Source organism: Mobula hypostoma, chromosome 7, assembly GCF_963921235.1.
Source record: "Mobula hypostoma chromosome 7, sMobHyp1.1, whole genome shotgun sequence".
Taxonomy (NCBI): domain Eukaryota; kingdom Metazoa; phylum Chordata; class Chondrichthyes; order Myliobatiformes; family Myliobatidae; genus Mobula; species Mobula hypostoma.
This window is the reverse complement of record NC_086103.1, coordinates 155,145,255-155,162,641: the sequence shown is the minus strand read 5'-3', so window position 1 is coordinate 155,162,641 and position 17,387 is coordinate 155,145,255. Positions and strand designations below refer to the sequence as shown.

The 17,387-nt window shown below is 40.2% G+C and overlaps 1 pseudogene; it reads right to left on the bottom strand.

The window, feature by feature from the left end:
- Positions 1-12,064: 12,064 nt before the first annotated feature.
- On the bottom strand, positions 12,065-12,722 carry LOC134349054 (small ribosomal subunit protein eS8-like; annotated as a pseudogene).
- Between the last annotated feature and the right edge of the window lie 4,665 nt (positions 12,723-17,387).

Below are 17,387 nucleotides of genomic sequence, written 5' to 3'. Positions count from 1 at the left end.
CTTGGCTTATCTTAAAATGGTTTTGGTTTATTCAAATGATTAGTAATGTATATTCTGTGCTGTAACCTGAGAAATCTGGCTAAGTGTCAACACATTCAAAAAGTGCAATGAATGCCAAAATAATTACTATGCTGCAAGAACCAAGTGGGGACAAGATGTTTCCCATATTTGTTTCAAAATTGGAAGACATTAGAAACAAAGAAACATAGAAAACCTACAGCACAATACAGGCCCTTCGGCCACAATGCTGTGCCCAACATGTACGTATTTTAGAAATTACCTAAGGTTACCCACAGACCTCTATTTTTCTAAGCTCTATGTACCTATCCAAGAAACTCTTAAAATACCCTATTGTATCCACCTCCACCCCCCCCCCCCCACCAATCACCGGCAGCCCATTCCATGCACTCACCACTCTTTTTAAAAAAAAAACAACTTACCCCTGATATCTCTGTACCTACTTCCAAGCACCTTAAAACTGTACCCTCTTGTGTAAGCCATTTCAGCCCTGGGAAAAAGCCTCTGACTATCCACACGATCAATGTCTCTCATCTTATACACCTCCATCAGATCACCTCTCATCTTCCATCCCTCCAAAGAGAAAAAGCCAAGTTCACTCAACCTATTCTCATAAGGCATGCTCCCCAACCCAGGCAACATCCTTGTAAATCTCCTCTGCACCTTTTCTATAAGCTTCCACATCCTTCCTGTAGTGAGCTGACCAGAACTGAGTACAGTAGTCCAAGTGGGGTGTGACCAGAGTCCTATATAGCTGTAACTTTACCTCTCAGCTCTTGGACTCAATCCTGAGGTTGATGAAGGCCAATGCATCATATGCCTTCTTAACCACACAGTCAACCTGCACAGCAGCTTTGAGTGTCCTATGGACTCGGACCCCAAGATCCCTCTGATCCTGTACCCTGTCAAGGGTCGTACCATTAATACTATATTCTGCCATCATATTTGACCTACTAAAATGAACCACCTCACATTTACCTGGGTTGAACTCCATATGCCACTTCTCAGCTCAGTTTTGTATCCTATCAATGTCCCGCTGTAACCTCTGACAGCCCTCTACACAATCCACACCCCCCTAACCTTTGTGTCATCAGCAGATTTACTAACACATCCCTCCACTTCCTCATCCACGTCATTTATAAAAATCACGAAGAGTAAGGATCCCAGAACAGATCCCTGAGGCACTCCACTGCTGACCGACCTCCATGCAGAATATGAACCATCTACAACCACTCTGCCTTTTGTAGGCAAGCCAATTCTGGATCCACAAAGTAAGGTCCCCTTGGATCCCATGCCGCCTTACTTTCTCAATAAGCCTTGCATGGCATACCTTATCAAATGCCTTGCTGAAATCCATATACACTACATCTAGTTCTCTACCTTCATCAACGTGTTTAGTCACATCCTTAAAAAATTCAATCAGGCTCATAAAGCATGACTTGTCTTTGACAAAACCATGCTGACTATTCCTAACCATATTAAGCCTCTCCAAATGTTCATAAATTCTGCCTCTCAGGATCTTCTCCATCAACTTACCAACCACTGAAGTAAGACTCACTGGTCTATAATTTCCTGGGCTATCTCTATTTCTTTGTTGAATAAGGGCACAACATCTGCAACCTTCTAATCCACCGGAACTTCTCCCGTTCCCATTGATGATGCAAAGATCATCGCCAGAGGCTCAGCAATCTCCTCCCTCGCCTCCCACAGTAGCCTGGGGTATATCTTCTCCAGTCCCGGTGACTTATCCAACTTGATGCTTTCCAAAAGCTCCAGCACATCCTCTTTCTTAATGTCTATACACTCAAGCTTTTCAGACCACTGTAAGACATCCCTACAATTGCCAAGGTCCTTTTCTGTAATGAATACTGAAGCAAAGTATTCATTAAGTACCCCGCTACCTCCTCTGGTTCCATACACACTTTTCCCTTGTCACACTTGATTGGTCCTATTCTCTCACGTCTTATTCTGTTGCTCTTCACATACTTGTACAATAGCTTGGGGGTTTCCTTAATCCTGCTCACCAATGCCCTCTCATGTCACCTTCTGGCTCTCCGAATTTCATTCTTAAGCTCCTATCTGCTAGCCATATAATTTTCTAGATCTCTAACATTACCTAGTTTTTTTTTAACCTTTCGTAAGCTCTTTTCTTCTTGACTAGATTTTCTACAACCTTTGTACACCATGGTTCCTGTACCCTACCATCTTTTCCCTGTCTCATATCCAGAATGTCACACAAATACCCCCTGAATATTTGCCACATTTCTGCCGTACATTTCCCTGAGAACATCTGCTCCCAATTTATGCTTCCAAGTTCCTGCCTGATAGCTTCAAATTTCCCCTTACTCCAATTAAACGTTTTCTTGACTCGTCTGCTTTTATCCCTCTCCAATGCTATGGTAAAGGAGATAGAATTATGATCACTATCTCCAAAATGCTCTCCCACTGAGAGACCTGACACCTGACCAGGTTCATTTCCCAATACCAGGTCAAGTACAGCCTCTCATCTTGTAGGCTTATCTACATATTGTGTCAGAAAACCTTCCTGAACACACCTAACAAACTCAACCTCATCTAAACTCCTTGCTCTAGGGAGATGCCAATCAATATTTGGGAAATGAATATCTCCCATCACGACAACCTTGTTATTATTGCACCATTCCACAATCTGTCTCCCTATCTGCTCCTCAATGCCCCTGTTACAATTAGGTGGTCTATATATAAAAAAAAATCCAGTGGAGTTATTGACCCCTTCCTGTTTCTAACTTCCACCCACAGAGACTGAGTAGACAATGCCTCCATGACTTCCTCCTTTTCTGCAGCCATGACACTATCTCTGATCAGCAGTACCACACTCCCACCTCTTTTGCCTCCCTCTCTGTCCTTCCTGAAACATCTAAAGCCTGGTACTCTAGGTAGCCATTCCTGCCCCTGAGCCATCCAAGTCTCTGTAATGGCCACAACATCATAGCTTCAAGTACTGATCCACGCTTTAAGCTCATCTGCTTTAAACTCTCCCCAACAGCCTTAGCAAACCTCCCTGCCAGGATATTGGTCCCCCTCGGATTTGAGTGAAACCCATATTGACTGGCATGTTGTGCTTAAGTGAACTGGGGATTTCAAAAGAAAGCCAAAAGGGTTTCAGAAAATCAGCAGGTTAGATAAGTAAATAATAGTGACCTTTTCAGGAAAAGAGAAATTGATAGATTAAGATATGATAAAAATATTATCATTGAGAAACTGCTTTCTGATTTCCACTTAAATCTAAGTTGAGAGTTGAAATTGAATGAAGTGCAATTAAACTTTCTACCTGGAAATATTCTACATGGCTCAAACTACAAAAAGTGCATTAAGAGCAATGAACAGGATTAGCCATATTCTCCTGGAAGCTGCTTTCAAAAAGGTCATGACTGATCCCTGCTCAATCCCTTGTAACCTTTGATTTTCCAAATATCTAACTACAACTTCAAAAATTGACACAGCCTCCACAGATCTCTGGGGTAGAAAGTTGCTAAGAATTATAAGAGATATTAAAAAATCTTATCCCAGAAAAATAACGAGCTCCTTATTCAGAGACAATATCCCTTGGTTTTAGACTTTCCCACCAAAGTTCAAAGTTTAAAATAAATTTATTATTAGAATACATATGTCATCATATACTACCATGAAATTCAATTTTGTGCAGACATTCACAGTAGAACAAAGTAATACAATAGAATCAATGAAGAACTAAATACAATGACTGACAAACAACCAATGTGCTGAAGTAGACAATTTGTGCAAATACAAAAAAAATTTGAACATGTTGTTTATATTGTAGACATTAATGCCCTTTTGTAAGTCCCAGGAATGTTGTGTGCTATGGGGAGTGACCATTAGAGTCTAATTGATTTATGAAGGTATGCTGAACATTATATTAATTAACACGTGTTGTTTGAGTGAAAGAATCCAGACTAAGTTAATGCAAGAAAGAGTTCATGTGTTTCTGGGTCTGTCTGCCTTGTGAAGCTTGTAAATATTTTTGGCTGTCTTCTCGTTTCGTTGGAATTCAACCGAGGGTCAAAAATTGTGATTGGTGCCTATGACCAAGGTGTGGTTTTCATGAGTGAGACGGAACTTGGAGTAACCTGACAAATGCAACTATCAAGTGGTGACTAAGAATAATGAGCCCTAAGATCTTGTGTGGCTTATTTTTGCTTTCTACTTTATGATAATAAAGCTGGACTTAAGTTACTTTGTCGTTGTATGCTTATTAGCACATCTCCTGGACACTTGAAATGTTGGGTCTGATTAATTCATCCCTTTACACCTAGAAAGTGAGTTCATAGGTGTGGAGTCAGTTCAGATTTCAGATGAGTGAAGTTATCCATGTTGATTCAGAAGCCTAATGGTTGAATAGTAATAACTGTCCCTGAACACCCTCATTGCATCCTTTCAAGTCCCATCAGTACTTTTTTTAGTGAGATCTCGCAGACATACAATAGGATTCAACAGTAGGTATCCAATATATGTATTTGGTTCCCATTCCACATAAACCCTAACATTGCATTTTAGACTGATGAAGAGTAAGCTTGGCATGAGATGACTGTTAGAAAAATCCGCACGTCACTGATCTGATAGTACAAGTATGTGTAAGGTTGGCTCCTGCTGCCTTACATTAAAAAAAAATAGCTGTTCACAAACTTGAAGCATGAAAAGACATATTTAATAACTATGAATTGACTGCAGTTTTTAAACAATTGTATTAAAAATTAAATGCTCATTTTCTAATTGCTTTATTTTTAATTTTTTATGTCAAATAACAATTAATATTAATCAGTACTATATGTTACAATTTAAGTATGAGAAAGATGATGTAACAGAATTTCATATTTAGTACAAATTACATATCAGATGTCTCTGTAGGTTCAACTACCATTAGAATTTATCATGGTTTTTTCTCTTCAAAGTTCTTGCCTCTCTGATACTGCTAATTTCATCAATAAATCCCAGATGAGGTCATCATTATTACTTCCTTTTATTACTTACAACCACATCTTCTCTCAATTACTCTTCTTTCTATCAGTCCCTTGAAAAGTCTCACTCCTAATTGATCTACAGTATGTTTGAAATTCCAGAATCTCAGCCATTTAACCTTTGGCCCATTAGTTACTGTGGCACTTACGCATCTACCATTCTGCTTAACCACACGTTGTCTGTACTTCTGATGCCATAGCAGTGAGTAAAAGCACTAGTACTTCGCTCAATTCAGATACTACTTCTGTAGCACACATCACTATTCACTTAGTTTTGAATGGATATTCAGACAATCATTTCCGTTGTTCTCAATCAAATCTGCTTTGAGCAAATGAAGTACTATCAAGAACTCATGTCATCTGCTTCATTGGCACACTATTGCAGAGTAATACCAGCTTTTCTTCAATTCTACAGGCAAATTTTTTAAAATGCCACTTCTTTACATCCAAATAAGACAATAAGATCATCTGACACAAGAGCAGGATGAGGCCATTTGACCCATTGACACCGCTCAACCTTTCCATCATGGCTGATTATTATCCCTTTCAACTCCATTTTCCAGCCTTCTTCCTGTAACTTTTGACACACTGACTAATCAAGAACCTATCAACCTCCACTTTAAATATACTCAATAACTTGGCTTGCACAGCTGTCTGTGGCAATAAATTCTACAGATCCACTATCCTCTGGCTAAAGAAATTCTTACTCCTCTATTCTAAATGGACAGCCTCTATTCTGAGGCTGTGCCCTCTGGTCCAATACTCATCTACTATAGGAAACATCCTCTCCACATCCACTCGGGTTTCAATGAGACCCCTCCTCATTTTTCTAAACTCTGGTGTGTACCAGCCCAGAGCCATGAAATGCAATTCATACATTAACTCTTTCATTCCCAGAATCATTCTTGTGAACCTCCTCTGGTCCTTCTCCAATGCCAGCACAGTTTTCTTAGGTAAGAACCTAAAACTGCTCACAGTACTCTGTGTGTCCTGACTAATAAAACTCCAGCATTCATGCCTGGGATCATTCTTGTGAACCTCTTCTGGACTCTCTACTATGCTAGCACTTCCTTTCTTAGAGTAAGGGCCCAAAACTGCTCACATTTCTCCAAGTACAGTCTGACCAATGCCTTATAAAGCGTCAGCATTACACCCTTGCTCTTATATTCTAGTCCTCTCAAAATGAATGCTAACATTGCATTTACCACTGACTCATCCTTGAGGGAATCCTGCACAAAGACTCCCAAACCCCTTTTCACCTGTGAATTTTGAATTTTCTCTCCATTTAGAAAATAGTGTATGCCTTTATTCCTTCTACCAAAGTGCATGGCCATACACTTCACGGTACTATATTACATCTGTCAGTTCTTTGCCCGTTCTCCTAATCTGTCTAAGTCTTTCTGTAGACTTCCTGCTTCCTCAACACCATCTTCCCCTCCACCTATCTTTGCATCATCCACAAACTTGGCCATAAAGCTACCAATTCCTTCATCCAGATCATTGAGATATAACCTGAAAAGAAATGGTCCCAACACTGACCACTGCAGAACACCACTCGTCACTGGCTGCCAACCAGAAAAGGCCACAAGAGCAGGTGAGGGCCTTGGTATCCTGTAGTAACAGACTCACCTCCTGACACCACAAGTTCCTTATTTCATCCATCAGGCACACATCAGGAGCATGATGGCATATTCTTAACCTGCCTGAAAGACTGGAGCTCCAATAATATTCAAGAAGCTTCATACCATCCAGGACAAAATAGCTCATTTACTTGATAACTCATCACACTGTGAACTTTTATTTTCTCCAATACCAGCACACAATGCCAGCTGAATATACAATCTATGAAATGTACCACAGTTACTAGGCTATTTCAATGACATCTACCTAATTTATGGTTGTTCTCAGCAGTTCTTTGTCCATATTGATGACTATCTTGACTTGGCTGTCTATCACCACCTTTTCATTGTCACTAGATCTAGAACCTTCTTCACTGTTGGAGTACCTAGACTACAGAAGTTGATGACAATGGCTAACCAACAGTTTGTCACAGGCAATTATGGATGGGCAAAGATTGTTGGCTTTGCCGGTAATATACAAAATTAATATTTTTTTTTAATTTCATCAAGATGTGAAACAAAGTTAACATGCGTGTGGTGGGCTGAATTGGCCATTTCTGTGCTGCACAACTCTGTGATTCTAAGATGAGCTTCAGGCCATTTGTCTATAATATCATTACAACCATCCATTAGCTTCTCCATTACATTGCCCAAAATTGTCTTTTCCTCAGCTCATATACCTGTACTACTGAAACCTTTATCCATGAATTATTACAGACTAAATTGGCTTGTTCAATACATTCCTCCCAGGGCCTGGGGCTAGCCAAAATGTTCATCTATCACCTTTGTGTTTGCTGAATTATGCTGACCTCCAGACCAGCAATGACATTACTTTAAATTCTCATTCTTGTGCTTAAATTTCTTCAAGACTTAATCCTTTCTATTACAGACCTTTAGTGCTCCAAAATATCTTTCATCCTTCAATACTAACCTTGTGATCATCCCCAAATTTAGTTATTCCTACTTCTGGCCAACCCCTCAGCTGCACTACCTAAAATTAGAATTCCACTCTCTACCTAAGTACCTCCCTTTACTACTTTCAGACACACCACTTTGACAAAGTTTCTGGTCACTGTTCCATTATTTTCTTAAGCAATTTTTGGTGTCAAGTGTTATTTTATGACTCTTCACAGAAGCCTCTTCTGACTTTCAGCTACATTAAAGGTGTGATATAAATACATTCTACAGCTGTAGCTAGTGCAGCTGCAAAAAGATAGACCTTCTATGTCAGAAAATTGAAAGCACGAGTCGCATTTCAAAAATTGGAGCACGTAATCTGACTTTTCAGTACAGGTTCCTGTGCTGCACAGACACAAGTAATTTTAGAAGCAAATTTGTATCATTGTTTGAAGTTCTTATAGCCTTGGCTTAGGAGATTTAAAAAAAAATATATTGCCTAATTCCATCTGCAGATGCTGGAAATTCAAGCAACACACACAAAATGCTGGTGGAACGCAGGAGGCCAGGCAGCATCTACAGGAAGAAGTACAGTCAACGTTTTGGGTCGAGACCCTTCGTCAGGACTAATGGAAAAAAGAGACAGTAAGAGATTTGAGAGGCGGAAGAGGAGATCTGAAATGATAGGAGAAGACAGGAGGGGGAGGGATGGAGCTAAGAGCTGGGAAGTTGATTGGCAAAAGGGATACAAGGCTGGAGACAATCATGGGACAGAAGGCCTTGGAAGAAAGAAAGGGGGAGGAGAGCACCAGAGGAATATGGAGAACAGGCAAGGAGTTATTTTGAGAGGGAAAGGGAGGGAAAAAAAATAATATAAATAATAAATTAGGGATGGGGTAAGAAGGGGAGGAGGGGTGTTAACAGAAGTTAGAGAAATCAATGTTCATGCCATCAGGTTGCCTTAATTCCACTATTGATTATTATCTGCAATTACATTGGTTATTCCCATTATAAATGCAGACATCAATATAATTTTAATGAGAAAAGGCTCTTTCTATAAGTGACAACTATAGGCCAATGTTTTGTACACAGGAAGTGAGAGCAAACACTTAAAATGTCCATTTTAGCTTAATAACTTTATTTCAATGTTGCATGTTCTATAACTTTCAGAATGTAGTTCTCGGAAAATGTTTCACAATTGGCATAAGATATAATTAGTTGTACCTTTTAATATAATCCTTTGTAAATTTGAATGAAGGAGAATTGAACATTTATTGCTTGGTGGAGAGTAGTAAGGCCTACGCAGTTGTTTTTGCAGCTAATATACACTGTATGCTTACACCGACAATATTAGAATTTGCAAACTGTGACAGAATGGCACAATGTGTGTATTCATTGAAATAACTTCTACCAGACAACATTAAATTTTTTAATAATTTTTTTTCTAGATGCATAGTTGCAACAAGAACATATCTAAACAAGAAGTCTGAGGGTTGATGAAAGATGGTCCTCTGAACAACAACACTTATGTTACTTGTCTTTAAACGTACCATACGTTAACAGTACAGAATCATATTCTGGAAGAATTAGAGAACTTTTATTTACAGTAATAAACACACACATCTTAACCCAGCCATGTGCTGCAACATTCTGGCAATCCCGTGCATGCTCAGTTCTCTGTCCGATCATGTACTGGCACATCATTGCACGTGATGTCCCCACAAACATGAGTTGACATAATTTGTTCTTTGGCAAATCCTCAGGAGTCTGGATGACTTGCTTAGTCTTTGTGGATTCTAGAGTGACTGATGAGGCCAATCTGGGAACCACAGACTCTTCTACAGGTTGGTCCTGATGCATGCTCTTCAGTTCCCAGTGTCATCCGAAATGCTCCTTTTCCATTTTGAGTGCTCATGGACCATACAACCAGTGGTATTTTTGCATTTTTTTTTAAATACTTTCAGCATATTCTGGAATATCTTGCTTTGTCTGCCTAGTAATTTATTCCCATGAAAGAGCTCAGAATTGACTGTTTTGGAAACTCTGATGTTGGTCAGTAGAGTTTTCTAAGTATAATTTGTAATGGATATTCACTGTCCAGTGCAAGAGGGGTCTTTTTGTCAGCCTTCGCTGTCTAAGATAGAAGCTAGAACCTCCAGGGATGGAAGAGTTATTTTTGAGTAAGTTAAACTCCCACCAATATTCCTTGCTCAGCTTCTTATCATAAATAAAAATCGATCTTTAATTCTTAATGTAAATTGTAAGCAGTGATCAGTCTAAAGTCAGCTTTGCAAACAAATGGCACTATCTATAGAGCACAGGTTGTTGACCCACAGCACAGGACTGGTTGCTGGGAAGATGCAATGTATCACAATGGGCTTATGTTAATTGGGCTTGCATCAAACCAGACAACACTGGGTTAGGTATTTAGTTCAAGAAAGCATGCAGACCAGATTGATACTATGACTTAGTACATCAAATAGCTGAACCATCAAAAGTTGGGAGATTGGCATACTCAGAGAGTCAGCCCTCACAACATAATTTTTGGGTGTTTGGGATTTCTGTCCCCAGAAGCTTTTAGACCATATGTGTGACTTTCCCAACAAAGGTAACTGAAAGAATATCACATCTGTGTCAAGTCACTAAATATAAGAAAATAGTCAAGTTTTGTTAGGAATGGTCAATGAACAATAAGAAGAATGACAGAAAGACGGGGTGACTAATTAACCTACAAACCGGTAGGTCATTAAATGATGGGAGGAAACCAGAGCACCCAGAGAAAATCCATACATTCCATAGGGAGGATGTACAAACTCCTTACAGAAGACTATAGAATTGAATTCTGAACTGCGATGGCTTGAGCTTTAGTAGCACCGTGCGACGCAAGCACTTGTAAGACCAAAAGATAATAAGATGTAAGAGCAGAATTACAGCATTTGGCCCATCAGGTCTGCTCCACCATTTCAAAATGGCTGATCCAATTTTCATCTCAGCCCCAATCTCCTGCCTTCTCTCCATATTCCTTCATGCCCTGACCAATCAGGAATCTATCAACCTCTGCCTTAAATATACATAAATACTTGGACCCCACAGCTGCCTGTGGCAAAGAATTCCATGGATTCACCATTCTCTGGCTAAAGAAATTCCTCCTCATCTCTGTTCTAAAAGGACACCCTGCTATTCTGAGGCTGATTGCTCTGGTCTTAGACTCTCCCTCCATAAAAAAAAATCTTCTCTACAGCCCCTCTATTGAGGCCTTTCACCAGTTGATACGTTTCAATAATGTCACCCCTAATTCTTCTGAATTCTAGTGAATACAGGCCCAGAGCCATCAAACGGTATTCATATGACAAGCCATTTAATTCTGGAAACAATTTTGTGAACTTCCTTTGAACCCTCTCCAGTTTCAGCACATCCTTTCTAAGATATCTGGCTGTTAGACACTACACTATGGTTAGAGTAAACAGTTTTTAAATAGCATTATTTGTGTGTGTTTGTTTTTCAAAAAAGAGTGATTTTTGTCACGGAGAGTTGTCGAGAAGTACGCAGTAGGACTACTTAGAACTGTTCTGCTTACTGCGATTCAACCAATCAGGCTTGGAGATGCCAGAAATGGCCAGGAGTGAAAAAGAAATGATGTCACTACTTTAACAAGTTAGGAACTATGAAAAATTTGAAGATGTTAATAATTATCTTGAATGTTACAATGAAAATTAAGATTTGGAGGATGCAATCGTCAATAGCATTGTATGAAGGCAGTTCATTATCTGCATTAGGCGTCTGTGCTAACTTTGTTCATTTGCAATCAATCGGAAGAACACAGCAGCGTACACTGGATGAATTCCTGTTGAGTACTATTAGGAACTAAAACACAATTTTATAGTACTGTAGTTCTATTTTAATTAATTAATTTATTTATTTAGCAATACAGCATGGAGTAGTCCCTTCCAGCCCTTAGAGCCCCAACAGCTCTTATTTAAACCTAACCTAATCATGGGACACCTTACAATGAACAATTAACCTATATGGTATGTCTTTGAACTGTGGGAGGAAAGCAGAGCATCCAGGAAAAAAAATCATACATTCCACAGGGAGGATGTACAGATTCCTTACAGATGGCACTGGAACTGCATTCCAAACTATGAAGTCCCAATCTGTAATGCTGTCATGCTAACTGCTACACTACCATGGTGACTATTGGTAGAGTTCACATTTTTTCTGTTTCTGTAGTTGTTGCTCAGTTTGTCTTTTTTTACACTTTTTAATTATTTCCATAAAACTTCAGTTAATTGGGGCAGCCACGTAACTGGGCCAAAATCTATTGGTCCCGATGTGACCCAGTTACCCAGAATCTACTGTACTTCACCAGAAAGGATCAGAGAAACAGCAGCAAATTTCAGCACCTTCAAGTCAGTTCTGCCTTTCAGTTAAATTATCTCTGTTTTATTTCTTAATTTCTTGTGGCCTTGGTTGTAAGATTTGTTGAAAAAATAATGCCTTATTAACATCACATTTTCTACAGGAATAACGCTTATTTGCCCTCCTTGGCTTTGATTTTCCTCAGGTAGAATTCCAGCTCCTTTCCTTCAAGGATGTAGCTATCAGCTCTTCCACACTGACCAGGTCTTGAAGATATGCAAGCAAGCAATTTCCCTTGCTGGAATTGTTCTTCTAGCAGTGAACTAATTTTTGCATTCTTTCTTCACTCTTCATATTTCTTCTGAATTTTCTTTGACCTTTTCTTGTTCAGAATTTCTTCCTCTTCAGGTGTCAGTTTGGCACCTTTCTTCCAACCAAGTGGAAGGGCAAAGTGAGATTCATAACACAGCCTGAAAGGAGTGTTATCAATCTGAACAATACATTTCTTCACTAATGTCTTTGTCCTGACCAATTCATTGTTGGAAGCATTGTAGACTACATCAATGATCCTGGTCTTCTGTGTACAACATTCAGAACCCCAGGGGTAGTTTCCTGCATCCAACCTCAAAGCCCGATATTTTTTTATTTCCACCAAGGACTCTCACTGTGTGGATACGACGTGGTCCAATCTTGGTATTAGCAGGAGGACGTCCAAGTTCATATTTTCTCTGTTTATGATATGGCTTCATTTTACCTCCAGTCTTGCGGCGCTTGTGCCAACTATTCTGGGATATACCCATTCTCAGGCTTCGGGCAGAAAAAATGGCTGTAAGGTTTGTTATTTTGCTGGGAAAATAAACTTGCTGAAGTTTGGCGTTAAGGATAGTCACATCTTGAGACATTATCAGATAAAAACAGGCATTGTTTTTTGAGGGGCAGAAAATATGATTGTTAAATATGGTTGTTAAACACATTGATTGAAATGGACCAGGATGTATTCTGTTCCCACGTAATATATCAAGATAAACAAATTCTGAGTGCATACATTTTCTGGAGAGGGATGGGCTCCGCCAGGTTTCAGATGCCCAAGACACGCCGTACGATGATCATACTAAAGCTTGTCATGATGGCACCCCAATGACTCCAGCAGGAGTTAAGGGCCCGCGCGCACACTCACTCACTCTCTGGGTATCACATAACAGGACTTGAACTTTGGTGGGAGTATAAGTTAGTATTGAAAAGAATGGATAGCAGCCAATGGGGTGTAGCTTACTGGGCAATAGGTAGTCGAACATTATCAAAGCAAAGTTTAATCATTCTGAGTGTTGGAGAGTTTGAAGGAAATCAAGCTGTATGAATTCATGGGTCACACAAGTAACTGTGGATACTGGAATATGGAGCAAAAAGAAAACAAGCTGCTGGTGAAACATTTATGGAAATAAATGGACAGGGTCTGTTATGGTCTGCCCATTTCCCTCCACAGATGCTTCAAGACCTATTGAGTTCCTCTAGCATCTTCTGTTTTGCTATATGAATTTATTATTTACTATAACAATTAATGAAAAATTGTTGTTGGATTACACTACTTTGAGGCTAATCTACTGATTATTGAACTTGTGCTTATGTATTAAAAGCTACATACTTGGTTCCAAAATTCCACTACCCACTGGTTGAAGATGTTGTTCCTGACATCTCACTGATTGGTGGTGCTTTAACTTTAGGTATACATCTCCTTATTTTAAAACATAGAACATAGAACAGTACTGCACAGTACAGGCCCTTCAGCCCACAATGTTGTGCAGACCCTTAAATGCTGCCTCCCATATAACCCCGCCTCCCATATAACCCCCCACCTTAAGTTCCTCCATATACCTGTCTAGTAGTCTCTTAAATTTCACTAGTGTATCTGCCTCCACCACTGACTCAGGCAGTGCATTCCACACACCAACCACTCCCTGAGTAAAAAACCTTCCTCTAATATCCCCCTTGAACTTCCCACCCCTTATCTTAAAGCCAAGTCCTCTTGTATTGAGCAGTGGTGCCCTGGGGAAGAGGCACTGGCTATCCACTCTATTTATTCCTCTTCATATCTTGTATACCTTTATCATGTCTCCTCTTGTCCTCCTTCTCTCCAAACAGTAAAGCCCTAGCTCCCTTAATCTCTGATCACAATGCATACTCTCTAAACCAGGCAGCATCCTGGTAAATCTCCTCTGTACCCTTTCCAATGCTTCCATATCCTTCCTATAGTGAGGTGACCAGAACTGGACACAGTACTCCAAGTGTGGCCTAACCAGAGTTTTATAGAGCTGCATCATTACATCGCGACTCTTAAACTCTATCCCTCAACTTATGAAATCTAACACCCCATAAGTTTTCTTAACTACCCTATCTACCTGTGAGGCAACTTTCAGGGATCTGTGGACATGTACCCCCAGATCCCTCTGCTCCTCCACACTACCAAGTATCCTGCCATTTACTTTGCACTCTGCCTTGGAGTTTGTCCTTCCAAAATGTACCACCTCACACTTCTCCGGGTTGAACTCCATCTGCCACTTCTCAGCCCACTTCTGCATCTTATCAATGTCTTTTTGCAATCTTTGACAATCCTCTACACTATCCACAACACCACCAACCTTTGTGTCATCTGCAAACTTTCCAACAGACCCTTCTACCCCCACATCCAGGTCGTTAATAAAAATCATGAAAAATAGAGGTCCCAGAACCGATCATTGTGGGACACCACTAGTTACAACCCTCCAATCTGAATGTACTCCCTCCACCATGACCCTCTTCTTTCTGCAGGCAAGCTAATTCTGAATCCACCTGGCCAAATTTCCCTAGATCCCATGCCTTATGACTTTCTGAATAAACCTACCATATGGAACCTTGTCAGATCCCTTACTAAAATCCATATAGATCACATCCACTGCACTACCCTCATCTATATGCCTGTTGACTTCCTCAAAGAACTCTGTCAGGCTTATTAGACAGGATCTGCCCTTCATAACGCCATGCTGACTGTCCCTGATCAGACCATGATTCTCTAAATGCCCAGAGATCCTATCTCTAAGAACCTTTTCCAACAGCTTTCCCATCACAGATGTAAGGCTCACTGGTCTATAATTACCCAGACTATCCCTGCTACCTTTTTTGAACAAAGGGACATTATTTGCCTCCCTCCAATCCTCCGGTACCTTTCCCATGGACAATGAGGACATAAAGATCCTAGCCAGAGGCTCAGCAATCTCTTCCCTCGCCTTGTGAAGCAGCCTCGGGAATATTCCGTCAGGCCCCGGGGACTTATCTGTCCTAATATACATTAACAACTCCAACACCTCCTCTCCCTTAATATCAGCATGCTCCAGAACATCAACCTCACTCATTGTCCTCACCATCATCAAGTTCCCTCTCATTGGTGAATACCGAAGAGAAGTATTCATTGAGGACCTCGCTCACTTCCACAGCCTCCAGGCACATCTTCCCACCTTTATCTCTAATCAGTCCTACCTTCACTCCTGTCATCCTTTTTTTCTTCACATAATTGAAGAATGCCTTGGGGTTTTCCTTTACCCTACTTGCCAAGGCCTTCTCATGCCCCCTTCTTGTTCCCCTCAGCCCCTTCTTAAGCTCCTTTCTTGCTACCCTATATTCCTCAATAGACCCATCTGATCCTTGCTTCCTAAACCTCATGTATGCTGCCTTCTTCCACCTGACTAGATTTTCCACCTCACTTGTCACCCATGGTTCCTTCAACCTACCATTCTTTATCTTCCTCACCAGGACAAATTTATCCCTAACATCCTGCAAGAGATCCCGAAACATCGACCACATGTCCATAGTATATTTCCCTGCAAAAACATCATCCCAATTCACACCCGCAGGTCCTAGCCTTATAGCCTCATAATTTTCCCTTCCCCAATTAAAAATTTTCCTGTCCTCTCTGATTCTATCCTTTTCCATGATAATGCTAAAGGCCAGGGAGCGATGGTCACTGTCTCCCAGATGTTCACCCACTGAGAGATCTGTGACCTGACCCAGTTCGTTACCTAATACTAGATCTAGTATGGCATTCCCCAACATACTGTGACAGAAATCCATCCTAGACACACTTAAACTCTGTCCCGTCTGAACCATTGAAACTAATCAGGTGCCAATCAATATTAGGGAAGTTAAAGTCACCCATTTTGGTCTCTCCTAATAAAAGGAATAAGTCCTCTCACCCTTTATTAACAAATCTTTTAATCATCTTAAACACATAATTAACTGTTAAAGGAACGGCAAACTATTTAACACAATCATTCCTGACAGCTGAATCCTGTCATGAATCTGTTTGGCTGGTACTCCACCCACTAGAAAGCTAATACTGGGCTGCATTGATCAAAACTGGATGGGTCTCATTACATCTCTGTGTAGTTATAACGTAACCCTTGAGAGTCCAGACATCTTGGAATAAAGACCAGCATTTTATTAGCTTTTTCACCTTTGAAAAAGGTATGGCACTCAGGTATCTGAGTGTCTGAAGGCATAATTCATAAAAGGCTGGCATGCAGGCACAGCAAATTAACAGCATGTTATTGCATATTGCTGAGCTCATTGAATACAAGATTAGGGAGGTTATATATCAGTTATTTAAGACATTGAACAACTACATGGGAGGACTGTGTACAGTATTGATCTCCTTACATAAGGAAGAATATTCATGCATTGTTATCAGTGTAGAGAGGCTTAATGGACTGATGGTAGGAATAGGCAAATCATCACGAGGAAAAGTTTGACAGGCCGAGTATGTATCTGTTGGAGTAAGCGGAATGTGCGGGGATAATGATAACAAATGAGATGCTGAGGGATCTTGGCAGGGTGATTATGTATAAAATGTTTCCTCTTGTGGAAGAATCTGGAATCAGAAGTCACATTTTGTAGTGCTAGAACCATTGATTGTATTACATAGAAACAGGCCCTTCAGAGCACCACATCCATGCTGATTATTATGGTACCAATCTATACTAAACCCGCTTGCCTATGTCAATTCCATATCCCGCTATGTGCCTTTAAATTCTGTTACTGTTACCAACTGCTCCACTTCCACTGGCAGCACATTCAAGAATATCACCTACTATTTGTGTGGAAAGTTTGCTCCTCACTTTCCTTTTAAATCTTTCCCCTCCCAACTTTAACCTTTGCCCACTAGTTTTAGAGTCATCTATCATGGTAACCAAACTTAGGCTATCAACCATGTCTATACCTCCCATAATTGCATGTACCTACACTGCATACGTCTCAGCCTCCTAGGTTCCAGGAAAACAGACCCAAACTTTCTAATCTCACTTTATAACCCATGCACTCCAATCTAGTCAGCATCCTTAAGAACCTTTTCTGCACCTTCTCAAGCTTGATTACATCCTTCCTGTCATATGGGAAGCAATACTACATACAATACTCTAAGTGAAGCATAACCAAAATTTTGTACAATTGCAAG